The sequence below is a fragment of the Hibiscus syriacus genome, unplaced genomic scaffold (assembly GCF_006381635.1).
Source record: "Hibiscus syriacus cultivar Baekdansim isolate YM2019G1 unplaced genomic scaffold, ASM638163v2 tig00110597_pilon, whole genome shotgun sequence".
Lineage (NCBI taxonomy): Eukaryota > Viridiplantae > Streptophyta > Magnoliopsida > Malvales > Malvaceae > Hibiscus > Hibiscus syriacus.
This window is the reverse complement of record NW_024062795.1, coordinates 756,745-772,316: the sequence shown is the minus strand read 5'-3', so window position 1 is coordinate 772,316 and position 15,572 is coordinate 756,745.

Below are 15,572 nucleotides of genomic sequence, written 5' to 3'. Positions count from 1 at the left end.
TTATTGAGCTTTAATAGCTTTAACTTGTGGTGTGTTTCCATGCGTAGGTAAAATTTAAATGCAAGAAAGTGATCAAAAGTCACAACAAGTGCTTAAGCAATAATATTTTGTACTACATATCATAACATTTCTTTACTTATGTCAGTGATAAGTATATAAGAATTTTTAATGTTGTGTGCATAAGTTATCTAGCTTAAGAGTTTAAAAAGATTAATGAATGATTTGTATAAGTATTAAATGAGCATGCACACATATATATATATAAAAGATATAAGCATCTAATTTTATCAAAATTTAAAAAATATCTAAATTACAGTGAGAGTTTATAATCACAACCATAAATTAAAATACATAATAAGAACATTTTTCTATAACCATTAACATAAAAAAACTAGTCATTTAAGATTAAAAAGATCGTATAAGGAAAAGGTTAAAAACCTAACCAAATAAAATTGAATAAAAGGTAGATACGAACACATCTGACTGCAACGGTAAACAGTCCACAAAAAGGGATCGAGTCATTGAAACATCACCGGCAAACCACAAATCAAATTCAAACTACATGATAAAGCTATCCACGAACGTAAATTACGTATCCAAATCCAATCCAATGATCCAAAGCAGGGAGAATCAACATGATAACAAATTAGCGCTATCTTGATCAGTCGTGACGATGTCAAATTTAGCCCCGAGAAAAAAGATAAGCGCAAATAACGACCAGACGACCGAAAATGTATCAAAAAGCGGAGGAAATGTGGCATAAAAGTAGAGTTATTAAAAATTAAAAATAACAAAAAATACAAAGATACGACCTAATAAAATAAAGAAAAAAACATCGAATATTGATGGTCACAATTAGCACTAAGATTGATGTCACCGTCAATTACAAATATGAAGGGAAAAAAAGACTAACGGCGACACAAGAAAAAGAGAGAAAGTTAATAACCCATATGATTCGTACAATAGCATGGACATGTTTTTAAGGGTTTAAGACATGAGTATGAGTTATATATGGTGTATAGGGTTTATATGTGATGCAATAAGGTTAAAAAAAAGTTTAAACTTCATTTTTAGGCATCTAAGTAGGAAAGTATTGGAATTAAGCATTGAGTTTTAAAACTTTCAAGAAACTTCCATACCCTAAACAATTTGAACTAAAATTTTCAAAATTCTTCCTCAAATTTTAAATTTTTTACAATTTAATCCTACAATCATATCTGGGCCATTTGACATCCAATTTGATTCCAGTTTGTTTTAATACTCATAATTTTGAATAAGAGCTAAATTACATAATAATTCAATAAATTTCATGTTTTAATTGTTATTCAGAATTTTATTTATAATTTTATAATTTTGTCCCTTAAAAAATAAAATTGATCAATTGTTGTTTTTAATTCTATTGTTCCCATTTTTTAATATTGTTATTAAATGAATTGTTAAATTATATTTTTTCACATTATTAATCTAAAATTTATTTATGATTAATTTGAGATCACTTTGGTGAGTAATGAGATATCTTTTATTTTGTCATGTGTCCAAATCGAGTAAGGGCGGTTACACCTTCATACATATAAAATTCTTAAAAACTTTCAAAGGCTACTCACTTTCTCAAGAGGCTTAACAATAAAACAGAAGAATTAAATGGCACAACTCATATTCTAAAACAGAAGATACGAATCATTGATGAATGTGACAACTTTATACGTGCATCAATACTTCATCAACACAAACAATGCCTCGAAAAAAGCTACTCACATTGCTCCTACTGTACAAAAAAAAATAAACAATCTCAAATTGTGCTCTCTCGAATAAGTTTAGATAAATATTATACCCCCAATATTAGGGAGTAATAATGATATTATGTCGACAAGACCCACTAAAGCTTCCATCAACAACCCTGTGGTCCCTATCCTATGACCTTATACCCCAACAGCTCATATTCCATGATGGTCATAATTTGTGAAACAATCCCATAGCTTTCATAATCAAACCAGATGCTAAAGTTTGTCATAAAAGAAAGAAGCATGATTGATCTTATAGATAGAACATTTGTTATAGTATAATTTGATCTGTAATTTCTTCCGCTGCATTTTGTAACCATTGATGTAATTGAAATGAAGCTCCATCATTTGTCTTGTGGAAGGGTTTCAAATATGTGTATCTTCGACGGTTTCTTGTTCGACTAATCTTTGCTGTTGCTTAAACAAACTAATCCTTTAATTGAACCCATCATTAATCTATAGTTTGCCGCATTTTACAAAAATACTCCTGTTTTCTTTTTTGGATATTCCAAATACATATATAAATATTATTTGATTTTGGCTTAATATAAAAACCATTTTTAAAACTATATATCTTTTCACATTTAGGAGCCTAACATTCTTGATATTATTATCTTAAGGGATGTTTGGTTCAAGGTATATCTTATTACCGGGGCAATGGATTCCTCATTCTCCCGTTTGGTTGGCCAACATTTTCAGCCCTAGTAATCTTTTATTACCAACAGTGGATTTTTTGGGGTATATTACCGAAAATGTAATTACCCCTTCCTTTAGCTATTGTTAGATTACTGGCGTTTTAGACTAAAACGTCCTTAAAAAAAATTCTTAAAAAATATCATTCTTCTGTCGTTAAATAATAAAAACTATACGAAGGTTAAATTACAAATTTATCCTTAAACTATTTTAGATTTACAAAAAAAAATCTATAATTATATAAAATTTATTATGAATTTATTTATTTTTTTAAAAATATATAAATTAATTATAGTAATATTATAGTAGAATTCAACTTGTTAAAAAACAAATATATAATAAGGATAATTTGGTAAAATATACATTCCAATAATATTTATTTCTTTAACCAAACACTGTAATCTTACATTCATGCTCAACCAACCAAACACAAAATACAACATTCTCAGTAATCCTATTCTTCGATAATCTTTTATTCTCACTGATAATCTTACATTCCGTGAACCAAACGCACCCTAAGTTTCTAATATGTCATGACCGTTAAAATATCAGTCAATCAATCAATGTTCGATATGTGACATAAATTTTATTTTTATTTTTTAAAAAATTAAATTCATAAATTTTCAAAAAACAATCTCAAAAAAGTTTAAAATATAAAAAAAAAATCCCTAAAGTTTTTACTTCCAACCCTACTATTATTTTCGAATCGTCAATTGTTGTTTTTATTACTAAACAATCACGTACCTCACCGTTCACCCAATAATCAATCATCATCCTTGCCATCGTTCCAATTTCCTAAACTTCTAACTTTTAAATTCAATCATTACCCTTAAATCCTATTTCAATTTCCACAATCATGCATTTTACGAGCGTGCGACAAGGGATTTAATATTTAATTTTGCAATGGAGTTTAGATTTACAGCGGCCGACTGCAATTGATTCAACTTTGTAAGGGAAATGGGAGCTACAAAAAGTAGAGATTATAGCATATTAGAGTGATGGTAAGAGGTTAAGAGCGACGAACGATAACAATTAAGTAGATTCTTTAAATTGATGGAGTTTTTTAACGGTCGTAACATTGATAACATCAAAAATGTTGGACACATATATTGATCGGGAAAAAATTAAATATTTAAATAAAAAAATATGTATAATTTGACCCCTTTTTATATTAAACTTTTGGTTTATATTATATTATATTATCCTAAACCGAATACACAAAAAACCCATACCCAAACCGTGTACAGCAAATACACTGAAACCCATGGACCTATTCAGTGTACCCAGAATCTGCGCTGCTGCGCATGACCTAAAACGTGTATATCGCTCAACTGGACCAGTACCAAGATTGGGCTACAGTTTTAAGCTTCGAGCAGGCCCATCATGAAATCAAGATCTGTTGCTCAACCATGGCAGTAAGTTCATCGGAACATTAGCCACCAGTACCAACGGTTTCCCTCCTTAGCGACAAAAGCAGATGCAACCATAACTTTTTCTGTTTATCCCCAAGCATAGCATACATCCTTGGTTTGAATTCGATTATGGTTAATGGTTTATCGATAATTTTTCAATAGTATTTTTTTTAATTCGTTTGTCGATATGATCAAATATGTTTGTGTCTACCTTTTATTCGAGTTTACCTAGTTAGATTTCTAACATTATTATTGTATGATCTTTGTGTGATTTTTATTTTTGATTAATCTGTGATAAATACAAGGTAATATATGTTTAAAAACAACTCTCAATCATTCGACATTAAATGCTCATACCCCTGATATTCATGGTGCTTGAACTTGAGATCTCAAAGAATAACAACAATTCATTTGCCACCGAAGTCACTTGGTTCGTGCTCTTTATATGATTTTAAGTGGCCAATTTCATGTATTAATGATTCTAAGAAAATATTCTATAACACAATTAATTTATAATTATAATTGTATAATTATAAACAATAGTTCTAAATTCCTATTACTTTTATAAAATTAACTGATTTTGTATATTAAAAAGAAAAGTTCATTCTTTTCTAAATTTATAATATATTATTAAAACTAAAACCTTTTAATTTAAATAATTAAATATCAACACGAATCAACTTATCTCAATAGTTAAAATAATTATTGTTATTCTTAGCGATCATAGGTTCAAGCACCAACAACTGCATGAATTATTGACGGATCATTATCAAATGATTGAGAGTACTTAGACTATATATTATATTATAACTACTTTTAGTTTAATAAAAAAAATCAAATCCCAAACTACATTAAATTAAAAGAGAAAAAGATATGGTTGTCCCATGTGAACACTCATTAATATGGAAGACTACCACCAATATTGTACGTAAATTATGGATTATGCTTCTTATACTTAAAAATAAGAGGTATGGTGATAGTTTAAATGCACCCTCTACTTTCCCCCCACAATAATTATTTTATGCAACGAACTTGTATCGTGTACCCATATCTTAATTGATAGTTCCCAGATGGTGGTGTAATTTATCGATTAAATTAATATTTACTACACTAAGCTTTTATTTGATATAAAGGAAACATGGAATTTTGGTTAATTAAATAATTAAAATAAATATTAATTATAATCTTAATTATTTAATTAATAAAATTTTCATCCTTTGTATCAAATAAAACCCTTTTTATATAAAAACCGCTAATTTTATTAAAAATAAAAAAAATCCAAATTACATTTAAGGTTTACAACCATAATTGTAAATTAAACACATGATAAAAATAATTTTTTATTAGCCACTTAAGATCACACAAGAACCATTTATGGAAAAGGTTAAAAAAGTTAACCAAATAACTCTAAGAAAAGGTAGATACAAATAGATCTGACTACCACAAGAGGATTAAGCTATTGCAAGTTCACTGACAAATCGCAGATCATAGTTGAGCGACGTAAAGAACTATCCACGAACACAAATCACATATTCAAATCGAATCAGAGGGTCCAAAGTAGGGAAGATCAATATGATAATAAATATGTGTCATATTTATCAGTCGTGACGATGTCAAGTCCAATCCTGATAAAAAAATACAAACAAAAACAACAGTCAACCGAATAAAAACGTGTCAAAAGACAGAGAATATCATGTCACAAAAGTAAAGAAAACGTGTCATAAAGATAAAATTATTAAAAAATAAAAAAAACAAAGATACAATATGATAAATTAAAAGAAAAACAATTAACAATAGTAGTCGGTGATCAACATCAAAATTAATACCATTATCGATCACAAAAATGAAGAAGAAAACATACTAATAACAACCAAGGAGAAAGAGAGCAGACTCGTATCAAATAAAACTTAAAAAGAGAATATTAATAAATTTTTATATAACGTTCTTATCCTTCTATACTATGTTTGATTTGAATTATTAAGATTATTTTTTTTATAAATATATAAAATATTAATGTAAAATAAATTTTATATTTCATATTATTTCTTTAAAAAGAAAATTTTATGTTTTTAAATTAATTTAAATTTAAGTAGAAAAAAAATCAAACTGGACACATTAACACAGCTAGGCATTGGTCTATACATCGTGATGTGTTATGGCTCTTGAATAATCAGATATAAGATCCCTAAAACTATATTAAATGAAAAATACCACTGTCCCCTACAGTGTGAGCATTCGTTAATAGGGGATTAATATTAACAATAAGAAAATGATATTAGTGTATAAAATAATAGATTACATGGACGGTTGGCTATTATTTTATGCAACTAAAGTATATAATATTCGTACCTCAATTTGATATATATTTCCAAGATGTAGTGTTTTGTCAAATGCAAATAATATCAGTCAATTTCAATCCACCAACGCATTTATTATTTATCAATACTATAAATTCAGCCATCCCATGCACTTATTTATTCTAATATATATTTCACACCAAAATTTCTAATTTCAAAGACGTGTACGATATTATTTTTGGAAGGATTTTGTTTCTCAAAGGTACGTCTCCATATCACACTTATTTGAGAAACAATATCGATACGACTTAAATGTGCGAAATTGAATAGATACAGCATTGTTTATAGCATCATGTGGACATGTACGTGTACGTTTGGTATTTCTAGTGAAAGAGATTAAATTGCGTGCAAACAATTACTGGACCAAATAATAGATATTTGTAGAAAAATATAATATAATAAATAAGTGATTTATATTGGTCCTGTTGACAAGTCAAGGAAAACGGTGCATTAATGCACCAAATTCATTCGATGCAAATTGTCAAAAGTTTCAATTAATTTATTGAAAAAAAATGGTAAAATCTTAAATTAGTTATTATACTTTAGGGTATTTATAAATTAGTCCTTAAATATTCGACTATAAATATCATATCTCATTTAGCTTCAAAATCATCCCAAAAGCATTCTAGCTTTCTTCTAAGACTAGAGAGAATTTAGAGAGTTTCTTGATAGTTGTTTTCTCCTTTTTATCAAGAGAGAATTATCATTGTATTCTCCTTGGTAGATCGAGAGAGGTTGTAATTCCTATTTTTCTCATAGTGAAATTCTTCTACCGTTGCCCATGGTTTTTACTCTATATTATTTAGAGGTTTTCCACGTAAATTTTGTGTCTCTTTTATCTTCATTTTTATTTTCTCAAATTATCAGTTGCGATTTTGCTCTATCCAATTGTCGTCTTCCGCAACAATTGGTATCCGAGCCAGATTTGAGTGTGTAATCTATGCTTATTATCTTTGTGATTGCCACCAAAAGGTAGATCCTCCAACATAAGAAAATAAGAAGGTATTACCCATTCTTTGAGGTTATAGAGAACTATTTACGATAGAGAAATAGTGGGAGCTATCAATAATAGAAGCTATGGCAACAAAATTTGACATTGAAAAGTTCAATGGGAGAAATTTCTCATTGTGGAAATTGAAGATGAAGGCCATCATCAGGAAAGACGGGTGTCTAGCGGCTATCAATGAAAGGCCGGTGGATTTCGCAGATGACATCAAATGGAACGAGATGGACGGGAATGCTATGACAAACTTTCATCTAGCATTAGCAGATGAAGTATTGTCAAGCATCGAGTAGAAGAAGACAGCTAAGGAAATATGGGATCATCTCACCAAATTGTACGAGGCCACATCGCTGCACAATAAAATTTTCCTTAAAAGGAAATTGTACACTCTCCGTATGCCAGAATCTACTTCAGTGACGGAGCACTTAAATACACTGAACACCTTATTTTCTCAGCTTACATCCTTAAGCTGTAAAATAGGAGAACAAGAACGTGTTGAACTTCTACTTCAAAGTCTACCGGATTCGTACGATCAACTCATCATCAACTTGACAAACAGTAATGTCACTAGTCTAGTCTTCGATGATGTTGCAGCTGCTGTTCTACAAGAAGAAAATCGGCGCAAGAACAAGGAAGACAGACAAGTAAATCTGCAACAAGCAGAAGCGTTGACAACGATGAGAGGGAGATCAACGGAACGTGGCCAAAGCAACAGTCACAAACATGGTAGATCGAAGTCGAGGAGCAAGAAGAATTTAAAGTGTTACAACTGTGGAAAGAAGGGTCACTTGAAGAAGGATTGTTGGAGTCTAAATAAAAACTCCAATCCACAAGACAATACTGCAAACACTTCAGATGATGGAGATGCTCTATGCTGTGAAGCGTCAACCACCGTGGAAGGTACAAAGAGATATGCATACATATGGCTCATTGATTCGGGAGCAACATATCACATGACCTCAAGAAGAGAATGGTTCCATCAGTATGAACCTATCTCAGGAGGATCTGTGAATAGTTGTAATGATCATGCCTTAGAGATCACTGGCGTGGGAACCATCAAATTGAAGATGTACGATGGAACAATCAAAGTTGTTCGAGATGTGCGGCACGTGAAAGGCCTGAAGAAAAATTTATTATCCTACGGATTGTTGGATAATAATGCAAGCAAGATTGAAACACAAAAAGAAATCATGAAGGTGTTCCATGGAGCGCTTGTGGTGCTGAAAGGAGAAAAGATAGCTACAAACTTGTACATGCTGAAGGGAGAGACTTTGCTAGAAGCAGAAGCCTCTGTTGCCTCATGTAGTTCAGATTCTTCAATGCTATGGCATCAGAAACTTGGACACATGTCAGAACAAGGAATGAAAGTTCTTGTGGAGGAAAAGCTACTTCCAGGCTTAACAAAGGTATCACTTACTTTGTGTGAGCATTGCATAACAAGTAAGCAGCACCGGTTAAAATTCAACAAGTCAAATTCTAGAGGCAAAAATGTTCTAGAATTGGTTCATTCTGACGTATGGCAAGCACCAGTTACATCCCTAGGCGGAGCAAAATACTTTGTCTCATTTATTGATGACTACTCCAGGAGATGTTGGGTGTACCCTATTAAGAAGAAGTCAGATGTGTTTTTAACTTTCAAAAACTTCAAAGCGCTGGTGGAACTTGATTCTGAAAATAAGATCAAGTGTTTCAGAACAGATAATGGAGGAGAATACACAAGCGAAGAATTTGATGACTTTTGCAAGAAAGAAGGCATCAAAAGACAGTTCACAGTGGTGAACACTCCTCAACAAAATAGAGTGGCAGAGCGGATGAACAGAACCTTGTTAGAAAGAACAAGAGCAATGTTGAGGGATGCAATCCTAGAAAAATCATTCTGGGCAGAAGCAGTCAATACCGCCTGTTATTTGGTGAATCGAGCTCCATCAACTGCAATAGAGCTAAAGACACCAATAGAGATGTGGACTGGTAAACCAGCTGATTATTCAAACCTCAATGTATTTGGAAGTATAGTGTACGTGATGTACAACTCCCAATAAATTTCAAAGTTGGATCCAAAATCCAGGAAATGCAAATTCTTGGGGTATGCTGATGGAGTAAAGGGGTATCGCTTGTGGGATCCCACTGCCCGCAAAGTGATCATTAGCAGAGATGTTATCTTTGTAGAAGACAAGCTACAAAGAAAAGAAGACGATGATAGCGCTGAAAAGTCAGAGACTACACAGATACATGTGGAAAAGGAGTTTGAACAAGGAGATTCTTCTGAAGCAGAACCAGCACATGATGAACAAGAACCAGAGAGTTCTGAAGCTCTAACAACTCGTCAATCAGATCGTGTGAGAAGACGTCTCAATTGGCACTCAGATTATATTATAGAAGGAAATATTGAATACTGCCTTTTAACAGAGGATGATGAGCCATCAACATACCGGGAGGCAATAAACAGCTCAGATGCTTCACTATGGATGATGGCGATGCAAAAAGAAATCGAAGCCCTTCATAAAAATAATACATGGGATCTTGTGCGACTACCACAAGGAAGGAAGCCAATTGGTAACAAATGGGTTTTCAAAATCAAGCGAAATGGTGACAATCAAGTGGAGAGGTATCGTGCAAGACTGGTGGTCAAAAGATATGCTCAGAAAGAAGGTATTGATCTTAATGAAATTTTTTCTTCTGTGGTTCGAATAACAACAGTTCGAGTAGTCTTGGCAATGTGTACTATATTGAATTTACATCTGAAACAGCTAGATGTTAAAACAACTTTTCTTCATGGAAATCTTGAAGAAGAGATTTATATGCTCCAGCCTGAAGGTTTTGAAGAAGACGAAAAGAAGAACTTGGTTTGCAGGTTGAACAAATCTCTGTACGGTCTAAAGCAGGCGCCGAGGTGTTGGTATAAGAGATTTGATTCCTTCATTATGTGCCTTGGATACAACAGACTTAATGCAGACCCTTGTGTTTATTTCAAGAGGTCTGGTGATAACGATTTTGTTATATTGCTGTTGTATGTGGATGACATGTTGGTTGTAGGACCCAACAAAGATCATATTGAAGAATTGAAGGCACAACTGGCTAGGGAATTTGAAATGAAGGACTTGGGATCAGCAAACTAGATTCTAGGGATGCAAATTCACCGAGACAGAAGTAATAGGAAGATTTGGCTTTCACAAAAGAATTACTTGAAGAAAATCTTGTCACGATTTAGCATGCAAGATTGTAAGCTAATTTCTACCCCTCTTCCTATTAACTTCAAAATATCCTCCAGTATGAGTCCTAGCAGTAAAGAAGAGGGATGGAGATGTCTCGAGTACCGTATGCATCAGCAGTAGGAAGCTTAATATTCGCTATGATATGCACAAGACCAGACATTGCACAAGCAGTGAGAGTGGTTAGTCGGTACATGGCGAATCCAGGCAAAGAGCATTGGAATACAATAAAGAGGATCCTGAGATACATCAAAGGGACCTCAAATGTTGCATTATGTTACGGAGGATCAAACTTACTAATCAATGGGTATGTAGATTCTGACTATGCATGGGATTTATATAAAAGCAAATCTACGACATGATATGTGTTCAAAATTGCTGATGGAGCTGTAAGCTGGGTTTCAAAATTGCAATCAGTTGTGGCTACATCCACAACAGAAGCAGAATATGTAGCAGCTACACAAGCCAGTAAAGAAGCAATTTGGTTGAAGATGTTATTGGAGGAGCTTGGGCACAATCAAGAGTATGTCTCTCTGTTTTCTGACAGTCAAAGCACCTTGCATCTAGCAAGGAATCCAACATTTCATTCAAGGAAAAAGCACATACGAGTTCAGTACCACTTCATTCGTGAAAAGGTGGAATAAGGGGCGATAGATATGCAGAAGATCCATACCAAAGACAACATAGCAGATTTCATGACGAATGCAATCAATGCTGATAAATTTACCTGGTGTCGATCCTCCTGTGGCCTGTCAGAGACGTAAGCAACATGAAGGTACAAGGTAGAAAGAATGGTGTGAAGATATGATTGTTCCAATCAAATCTTCAAGTGGGAGATTATTGAAAAGTCAAGGAAAACGGTGATTAATGCACCGAATTCATTCAATGCAAATTGTCAAAAGTTTCAACTAATTTGTTGAAAAAAAAATGGTAAAAGCTTAAATTAGTCATTGTACTTTAGGGTATTTACAAATTAGTCCTTAAGACTTCGACTATAAATACCCTATCTCATTTAGCTTCAAAATCATCCAGATGCATTCTAGCTTTCTTCTAATACTAGAGAGAATTTAGAGAGTTTCTTGAGAGTTGTTTTCTCCTTTTTATCAAGAGAGAATTATCATTGTATTCTCCTTGATAGATCGAGAGAGGTTGTAATTCCTATTTTTCTCATAGTGAAATTCTTCTATCGTTGCCCGTGGTTTTTACCCTATATTATTTAGGGGTTTTCCACGTAAATTTTGTGTCTCTTTTATCTTTATTTTCTCAAATTATCAGTTGCGATTTTGCTCTATCCGATAGCCGTCTTCCACAACAGGTCCAACCTTCATGTGTTTCTATTGACTAAGAAAATTTTAAATTTTTGTCTAAACAAACTTAATGAGATTAATCATATATATATTAATAGTTAAAGTTGGCCTATCATTTTCATTGATTCAGCTGCACTTTCATTCGCAAAGCATATTTATTCAAATTACAAATATAAAATCTCAAGCTTTTACGAGTTAAATAATCTGAATTATTTTATAAAATAAAATGGTTAACATAAATTATAAACAAATTTTAAGGCGATACAGATAAATTTAATCTTCAAATTTTCTATATTTATATCAGTTTTAATATTATATATTAATATTAATTCATTTTATATGTTTAAGTTAGATTTAATTTATAACTTCTAAAATTTTAATTATCATAACTTAGAAAAAATATTAGGTTATTAAAATTGTCATAATTATGACATAACAATCTATGCACACTTTATTATTTTGATGTAATAATTTGTGTTATCTTATCTTATAATTAATTACATTTTAAAAATATTTTAACATTAAATAAATATATTTGTTTATATATGTTTAATATTTTACTTTTAATTATTTTTTAAAATTTCCAATATATATATTGTCTTCTATTCAAGGACGAACATAAATTTTATGTTAAGGGAACAAACTTATAAAATTTTAAGAAAAATAAAAATAAATATTTAATAAAAATATAAAAAAATCTAAATTATATAAAAATTTAAAAAAATGATTGCATATCCGCTCCTTTCAATTCATCCCAGCTTCCATCTATACCATAAAACAAAGGATAAGATAAATTGTAATAGAGTTGTTGAGTCTCAGCTTACCGTTGCATTGACTAGAAAGGCGAAAGAAACGATAATGGGTGAGACTTTATTTTTACAAGCAACAAAAATAGTGGACCACAAGGGATATCTACAAATTTGATCTTAAAAAGACAGATATTTCATGATTTTTTTCCACCAAAAGTTTTATGGGTAAAATGCACAAATAATCCCGATTATATAACATTATTTTGTTGAGTTATTTGATTATTAAAAGCTACAAAATAATCTCTCAATTATAGGATAATGATTTGTTGAGTCCCCGACTACTAAAAGTTACAAAATGATCACTACTATTCACAATTTTAGCTGGATGTTAACCTGTATATATGATAAAATATGATCACAGAATCATTTGAGCTATATTTTGTAGATTGACTCTCCATTTATAATATATTGTCGAGTCAGTTCTTGAAAGCAATGACGGTGTTAGTAGACATCATTAAAATATGATTATACCATATCACATTCACCAGGTTATCGTCAAGTTCAAATGATCGTCAAATTTTTAATGGAAAATAACGAGTTTAGAATGACTATTTTGTAATTTTATATAGTCAAGGAACTCAACAAAACAATGCCCTATATCTAGGGGACCATTTTGTAACTTTTAATAGTTAGAGGACTCAACAAAGAAGAACCCTATAGTCAAGGGACCATTTGTATGCTTTACCCAAAAAATATTATAAAAACGATGATTTATTAAAAATCTGAATTTTAAGTATTTATATTTTAGAAAAAAGTTAATTTTCGCATAACATTATAATATTTATACCGAAAATAAAATAAAATTACAATCATTAATATATTATAATATTTATATCTGGTACACAATTATTTAAAACATAGTTTGAATATTCAAAATAAATTTTATAAATAATTTATAAATTTAAAAAAACGATTTTAAATTTTATATATTTAAATACCACCTAAATTAATTTAATTTTTAGCTTCCAAATTTAAGATCTATATTTTAACTTTTAATTATGCTTCTTATTGGCAAAGTTAAAGGCTTGAAAATGGAAAATCACATTTTGCATAAATTTTTTCACAATTTTTTTCCAAATCAAACCTTGTGTTATAGAAAAATAATTTAACCCTCATTCGATTCTACGCTAATCGAAATAATAAAATATTAAAATCTATGATAGGTAAGTTCATATAATAATGTTGTAAGCATAAAAATGGTCAATTGGTTTTTTTTCTCTTTTTTATATAGGAATGAGAGTCTCGTTAAAAACCTCCATCTCAAAAAAGTATAAGAAGAATGAGGAAAAGAGTGCTCAAAATTATATTATATTCAACAAAATTTATCCAGAGTTATCGAAACAATCCCTTGATGAAACTAACAAAGGAACATAAAAACCAAAAAATAAACAACTAAGCCTGCCGATGGCACTGAACTTAAACAAATAGAAACACATCTTCACCGCACCAGCACCTTCAAGCGCAGCATAACAGTTGATTGCCTTACCTCTTATTAAAAAATTAACAGTGATTCAATAAGATAATGTCATTAATATTTTTTTTTGGGTAAACTACATGTTTAGTATTCATATTATCATTATTATTATTATTATGTTTTGATCTCCTATTATTAAAAAATTAACAGTGATTCATTATAAGATAATGTCACATCATCATTAAAAATATCACATCAACAATTCTATTAATTTTGTTTACAATGGATGGCCAAAATGAAACCAAAACGTAACGTTAGATATTATTTTAAAAAAAGTAGTTGGGTGACCAAAACGAAATAAAGTTATAATTAGGATATTAAATGTGTACTTTAGCCTATTTTTTATATTTAGCTTACTAATTATATTGGACCCTAATGATTTAGGGTTTTCTAAATAATAATAAAATAATAATAACAATTATAAGTTAATTTAAGAGGATAAGACATTATATTATTTTAAAAAAATTGAAGTTCAAATTATAACGTTGTAAGGAAAAGGTTAAATTAGAAAAATCAATCTTATAATTAACTTCTACAATATTCGATTTTAATTAATCGATCAATAAATCAGACACCGATAATTATATAAAAAAATTCCTTAAAACAATATTAAAGATCCAAATTCTGAAATTTTGAATATAAAAATTAGGTTAAGACGTTTAATTCAATTCAACAATAAATTATCTATCAGTGATTATATAAGAAATTGTTTTTTACCGATAGTTTCTCTTATATTACTAAACATGAGTGATTTTTTAATAGTAAACATGAGTGATTTTGTTACAGAATTAAACTTTTTCTAAATAATTATTAATTAAAAATGTTAATTACTTTCATTATTGCTATTAAAATGATACTAACTCCTAATACACATACAAATTATTTAATATTATTTAAATGTTTATTCGAATTTCGTGCTCAGATGATAAGGTAGAATAGAAGCTATTCTATATAATTATTTTTTTATAAATAAGCTTCAAGAATAAAACAAAAGTAAAACAAAGAATTACTAATATTGTGATGGAATAAAAAAAATAAAAGGAAAAAGAAGGAGTACTATGACGCAATAAACAAAAAAGTAATCATATCAATTCAAAGAAAAAAAAGGAACCATGTGATTGCATAATTTAGACAGTCGTGTCCTTTCAAAGTTTAGGATAAACTAATTACTTAGTCATCTAACTATCACTTTAGTTCTATCATGGTCACTTAACAATTATTATTTTTAAAACCTTATATAAAGTTATATTTTAGTTTCATTTTACTCACCCATTATTAAAAATTAACAATATGCTGATATATTATCATGGAAAAAATAAAAAATTACCATGTCCATAGTTTTATTTATTTTTCAAAGACGGATGATCAAAATAAAACCAAAATGTAATATTAGATATGATTTTGAAAAAAGAAATAGTAAAGTGACTTAAACGGAACTAAAGTGATAATTGGATGACTAAATAAGTAGTTTATCCTAAAGTTTAAAACTGCAAAACAGAAAACCCAGAACAAAAGCCTGCTTCTTTT